Source organism: Colobus angolensis, unplaced genomic scaffold (assembly GCF_000951035.1).
Source record: "Colobus angolensis palliatus isolate OR3802 unplaced genomic scaffold, Cang.pa_1.0 Scaffold1, whole genome shotgun sequence".
Lineage (NCBI taxonomy): Eukaryota > Metazoa > Chordata > Mammalia > Primates > Cercopithecidae > Colobus > Colobus angolensis.
Window position 1 is genome coordinate 19,605,688 of NW_012110918.1, and position 6,851 is coordinate 19,612,538.

Consider the following 6,851-nt stretch of genomic DNA (forward strand, 5'->3'; position numbering starts at 1 on the left):
AAAAAGCATGAGTTAGAACTATGTCAGTTGACAAAAAGGGGTAAGAAATAGTTTTACAAAAATAGGATGACAAAATCTAATATATTTGTCTATATTTGTGTGTGTGTGTGTTTATGTTTGAGAGGCATGCCAAGGGGGAAAGTGGGTCAGTCTCTCCCAGGTGTTGACCATAACTGGGTAAATTGTAATGAGTTTAAAAACAATAGTAAAAATGGCAAGAAGTTGGCCTGCTTTTCATTGTCAGCGTACGTTCTAAACGTGTCAGTGGTATGACACTGTCCCCTACCGTGTTGGAAGGCCTCTGCTCGCTCTCGAGACAAGCCACTGTGTATTTGCACATGGTTTATAGAAACATGGAAGGGCATGCAACTGGTTGTTAGCCCAGGTGACCTGGAAGGGGTTGGGGTTGGCATGGTGGAGGGAAAGATGGATCATGAAGCAAAAATGGAAGAGGAAGCAAAAGGGACTGCACTGAAATCCTGAACAGTATCATGGTATCATGATGTATACACAGTTACTGAAACTTACATGAGCATAGAAAGGGAAATTTTAAAAAGAAAATTAAAAGAAAAAGCCCCAGACTCCCTTCTCAGAAAAACACACTTTCCCATTGAATTCCGAAGGGTTAGGTTCCGGTCATGTGTGGCTCAACCCCGGAGTTGAGCGTGTCTGCTGTAGGCCTTGGACTTACCTGGTCTACAATATGGTGTCTTCTTCTCTCAGTCTGAGGAACAGTTTTCCCATCTGCACGAGGGCACCTGCCGCCCACAGCAGCTTTGGGTCATACACGGACAGCACGTGTGAGTTCACTGCCAGGCGGTCCTGTCTGTGCCGAACAGTCCACTTCAGAACTTCTGAGAACGATGTCTCCTCCCGCCCTGGACTTCCTCAGACAGAATCTGCGAGGGGCTGGCCCAGGCAGAATTATCTTTTAGAAACTTTGCATAGGAGGTGCTTGATAAAAGCTAGTTGGATTTGAATTTGGCCACAGCTCAGATAATCTGGGGGAACTGCGGTGTCTGCCAAGGATATGTGACCATCTCCTGGTGTAAATCCTTCAAAGGATGGGGAAGCCAGCATCACTGAGTGAGAGCTGAGAAGACTCGCTTGTTCATGCTTACTTGAAAGCAGCTGCGCCTCACTCAATTTCTCTTTGTTTCTAGAAATCTCTCATTCTTTCTTTAATCTCCCTTTCCCCACCCACTCTGCCTATGTTCTTTCTCCCTTCCACCTAATCTTTTCTTATTTCTTTTACTTATTCCTCATCTTAACTGTTCCTAAGTGTGTGCCGTATGTATTTAAAAACTTTTTGTCCCTGTTTTTAATTAAAAGAAGAGGCGCTTACTTCTGTTTCCAAACCCTTGCACGTGATACTCAAGGAACTGGTGACGGTGCTTGCTGGGCTTACGAAGTGCAGCTGTGTCCTCCCTCGCTCTGTAACACCCTCTCTGCCAGAAATAGCTCAGCAGGAAGGCAGTGGGGCACCCCGGAAACGTGCCCCTGGGCCCCACCTTACAGCCTCTGCTGCACTCCCTTCGTGGCAGAGTGGTTCCAGAACAGTCTGCATCCCCCTGCCAGGAGGCCAGGAAAAGCCACTTCTGGCCCTGGGCAGCTACGTGGCTCTTGGTGGACCTCAGAACCCTGTGGGGGCCAGAGGGCTGAGTGAGTCAGGCCGGGGAGGGCAGGCACCATCCACACTTCCAGACACTTTGGGGTGTCATCTGTCTCTTCCTTGATTAGAAGAGGCCTGGGACCAGTTCAGCTGGCGACTCCGGTGTTTCTGACTTTGGCTATCAGCAAACACTGCTGGAGGCTCTGCCCCGTCCACACCCAGCTTCTGTGAGCATGGAGGAGACATAATCCGCAATGTCTGACACAGGCCATGCCTAGGTTTCTACGTTGCAGCCTGACCATCCTTGTCTGGCTACCTCCAGTGACATAAAGCTGAGAAGCAAAAACGCCCAGGAGGCAAGGCTGCAGTCATTTAGGAGAGTGGACTGATTTCAGGGCCGTGCTGCCTGCAGCCTTTGTGGGGCTCAGTGAGCGGATGAGCGGCCCATGCCAAGCCCACTCCCCAGGGATGCTGCCTGCGGTGCTCACGCATCTCATACGGGGACACACAGGAACTGTGGGCTCCACCCTGCAGCCTCTGCGCCAGCATGCGGTGGTCCCAGGAGATGTAGAGCCAGCCCTTCCTCTGCCGTTGCACTGGGTAGGTGATCTGCGGGCTGTTATCCATCAGAAACGCACCGCCCACTGCTCCACCAGTCAAAGTTACGCCTACTCTGGAATTTTCTCTCTTAGCCATTTGCTTGGTGTAGGAAAAACCTAAGCTTCTGCCTCCCCGATTCACCACAGACGCTCTCTGTTATCACTCCTGTTACGCGTGAAGGCTGAGTTATCGCTCACTCTCAACAGGTCCTAGAATCCTTTATGTGCATTCAGGGGACTGGGGGAGGCCCTGGACACGGTGCCAGGTGCTGTGTCTCGAGGTTCACTGGACCCGACAGGGAGACCGGGAAGAAAGGCCCTGAGAGATGTGGGGGCAGCCTTCGTGTCTGAGCTGTCACTCAGCTGTCGCTTTATGCCACTGGCATACCTGCTGGAGGAACTCCATGTGGAGAAAGGCTGGGTCCTGTGGGGGGCATTCGAGGGGGACACTCTGGGCAGCCTCAGGCTGGGTCCACCTAGGGGGAGGGGACAAGCCACTTCATGGATGTTGTACACAGTGGCCCCAAAGTGACCTTAAAAATGGATTTAAGGAATAAATCCAAATCCAAATAGAAGACATAAGCCATCTGAAGAAACAGCCTTGGAGATTGTCTTTGAACCTCCAGACTGTGGGGTGACTTGCGACATACACGTTGCCGTGGAAGTGCTTATCTCAGTAACTTCACTGTGCTCTGTCTGAAGAGAAGACGTTTCAATGGCTGGGTGGCCGGCATTGCACCTTGTAAAAGCAGAGCCCAGGGAGACCAAATCTGGCTTGTGTCTCTAGCATTGCTTGAGAGTGGGGACGTTTTGGCCCCAAACACGGATTCTGACCTCTGTGGGGGGCATATCATTAGCTTCTACATACTAATGATGTCCCTGTTAGGGTTACTTTGCCCATCCCCTTGGCACTGATTCTCTGTTAATTTTCTGATTATAACTTATGATTACTCTGTGGGGGGCACATCATTAGCTTCTACATACTAATGATGTCCCTGTTAGGGTTACTTTGCCCATCCCCTTGGCACTGATTCTCTGTTAATTTTCTGATTATAACTTATGATTATAACTTAAGGATTGTGGTTTTGGTGTGGCATCTAAGATTTCTTGTCTAATATAAGGTCACAAATTTTTTGTCTCCTATATTTACTTCTAAAAGTTGTAGAGATTTAGCTATTATGTTTCGGTCTGTATTAGTCCATTTTCACACTGCTGATACAGACATACCTGAGACTGGGTCATTTATAAAGAGAAAGAGGTTGAATGGACTCAGTTCTATTTGGCTGGGGCGGCCTCACAATCATGGCAGAAGGCAAAAGGCACATCTTACATGGCAGCAGACAAGAGAGAGCTCGTTCAGGGAACTCCCATGTATCAGATCTTGTGAGACTTATTCACTGTCATAAGAACAGCATGCGAAAGACTCACCCTCATGATTCAGTTACCTCCCACCAGGTCCCTCCCATGACGGATGGGAATTATAGGAGCTGCAATTTGAGATTTGGGTGGGGACATGCCCAAACCACGTCAAGGTCTATGACACCTTTTGAGTTATTTTGTGTGTATGGTGTGAGGAAAGGTTCTATATCCACTTTTCTTGCGTATGGGCATCCAATTTTCCCAGCATTATTTGTTAAAAGACTATAATTTCCCCCACTGAACTGCCTTGGTACCTTTGTTGAAAATCAGCTTACTGTAAATATAAGGATTTATTTCTGTGCTCTCAATTCTGTTCCATTAATCTATAAGTCCATCCTTAATGCCAGTTCCACACTGTCTTGATTATTGTGGCTTTGTAGTAACTGTTGAAATTAGGAAATGCAAGTCTTACAACTTTGTTTTTTCTACTCCGAATTATTTTGGTATTCTGGATCCTTTGCAGTTTCATATAAATTTTAGGATTGTCTTGTTATTTTCTGCAAAAAAAGCCTGCTGGGATTTCAGCATGGATCATGTTGAGCTTGAAGACTGATTATCTAACAACACCGAATCTTCCAATCCATGGACATTGGCTGTCTCTCCATGTGTCTAGATCTTCTTTTAAGTCTCTCAGCAAGTTTTGTACTTGTTTTGTTAAATTTAACTTACCTTTTTTTCACATTTTGGTGCTACTGTGAATATAATTATTTTCTTAATTTTCCTACTCATTGCTCTTATAGAGCTACAACTGATGGCATATAGAAATATAGTTGATTTTTGAAATTGTGTATCCTGTGATCTGGCTAAACTTGTTTATTAGTTTCAGTAGTACTTTTGGTGGATTTCTTAGAATTTTATACAAAAAAATAACAGCAAAGAGTTTTACTTCTCTTTTTTCCAATACAGACGCCTTTATTTTATTGGTTACCTTGTTGCATAGCTACAATCTCAAGTACAATGTTGAACAGAAGTGATGAGAGAGTCCTCACTCTCGATCTTAGAGGAAAAAGTTTTAATCAGCCTTTCACCATTAGGTATTATATTAGCTCTAGGTTTTACCCAGATGCCCTTTGTCAAACTGAGGAAGTTTCTCTTCCATTTGTAGTTTGTGGAGATATTTTATTATGAAAGAGTATTGGATATTTTCAAATGCTTTCCAATGTCTGGGTATAAATCCTCCTTTGTTAATATTTTGTTAAGGATTTTTGTATCTATATTCATGGCTTTTCTTTTCTTGTGATGTCTTCGGCCAGGATGTAAGGACAATACTGACCTCATCAGACCAATGGGGGAGGTATTTCTTTCCTCCTCTGTTTTCTTGAACAGTTTGTAAAGGATTAGTATTATTTCTTTTGTTAATATTTGCCAGAATTCACCAATGAAGCCATCTGACTTTTCCCTATAGGGTGATTTTAATTATTAATTCAATATCTTCACTAGTTATAAGTCTATTCACATACTCTGTCTTCTTGAGTCAGATCTGGTAATTTGTGTATTTCTTCGAATTTGTCCATCTCATCTAAGACATCTAATTTACTGGCATAAAGTTGTTAATATCATTATTTTATAACCCTTTTAACGTGTGTAGGATCAATAGTGATTCTCTCTTCTTACCCCTGGTTTTAGTCACCTGTGCCCCATCTTTTTCCCCTACTGTAAAAGGATGCGAGGGGTAAACAGATTTTTATTTCACATCCCCAGCCCTTGCCCTGGGCCCTGTTGTTTGACCCCCAGCATCCCCTGTGGTTGCTCATCTGACCCGGGCTTCCCGGTCACACGTGATGACAGGGTAACCCCCCACAGCACAATGGCTAGCACTAAAACGGGGCTCAGTCAATGTTGGCTTCTCTTCTGTATTCGCCTTCCTTGACTCCGGGTCTACCAGGACTTGGGCAAACTCCCCACGTGGTCTGGCCAGGAAAGCCTTAAGCACCTCTCCGGACTGGGGTGTGGCCGCGTCACAGAGGCATCCTCCCCACCACTTCAGGCAAATGCTCAAGTGCTGACGTGCAGATGCTTCAACCCAGGGCTGCCCTCCACCCTGCTTACTGCACAGAATGAGGATTGGAGGGGGCTGCGGCGGGACTGTGGGTGACGGGATGGTCACTGTTGGGGGCACAAGCCGGGTGTTGGTGCCAGGTGAGGGTGCAGGAGGGGGCTGGGTCAGGATCCCGGGGTTGGACCAGGGCCACTCGGGTGTTCTGTGCCTTTGTCCTGTGCTGGCCCTGAGGCACGCTGGACGTGGGGCCCGGTGCACCCTTGCTGACTGCAGCTCCTAGCATGGGAGTAAGAGCGCCAGTCAGACCTGGGAAAGGGCCACCGACTGGTCCTCATAGCTTTGCTTTTCCACTTTCCTGTCCCTTAAAGAGCCACACAGAAAATGGTCTCTGAATCAAACACAATCTCATTACAGACGCTTCTGGCCGGGAAACACCCGCCAACGCGGCCGACTGGCTGGAAGCAGGCAGGCTTTGGCTGTCGTTAACATTTTTGTTCCTATCTGCACTAATTAGTCATAAACAGGGGACAAAAACTCCCCAAATGCGGGAGAAGCTAATGGCCCGTTAGGAGGCCGCGCCTGCGGAACTCATCTGATTCCTTTTGCAAGAGCAGATGCTGGGCTTTAGTTTAGAAACAAGGAATGTGGATCTCGCCTGGGCCTTCAGTTTTCGGGTACCTCCAAGTTTTCAGAGCTGCTGGAGATTTTCGGGGGTCTTGCTGGCTCCGTGACAAGCCCCCCGGAGTCTCACTCAGTGCTAAAGCCACACCCCAACGTGGCCGTCACCCGCAGGCCTGTCCGGCCCTGTCCTCATAGCGTGGTGCTGTCCTTGCCACAGTGAGTGCGTTCCCATGGTTCTGGTTGTATAGAAGTGTGGCACCTCCCTCCCCCTTGCTCCCACTGCTGACGTGGGACGCCTGCTCCCCCCTCACCTTCTGCCATGACTGCAGCTTCCTGAGGCCTCCCCAGAAGCAGATGCAGGCACCGTGCTTCCTGGACAGCCTGCAGAACCATGAGCCAGTCAAACCTTTTCTCTTATAAATTACACAGCCTCAGGTATTTACAGAAATGCAAGAACAGCCTCACACAGCCTCAGGTATTTGCAGCAATGCAAGAACAGCCTCACACAGCCTCAGGTATTTGCAGCAATGCAAGAACAGCCTCACGCAGCCTCAGGTATTTACAGCAATGCAAGAACAGCCTCACGCAGCCTCAGGTATTT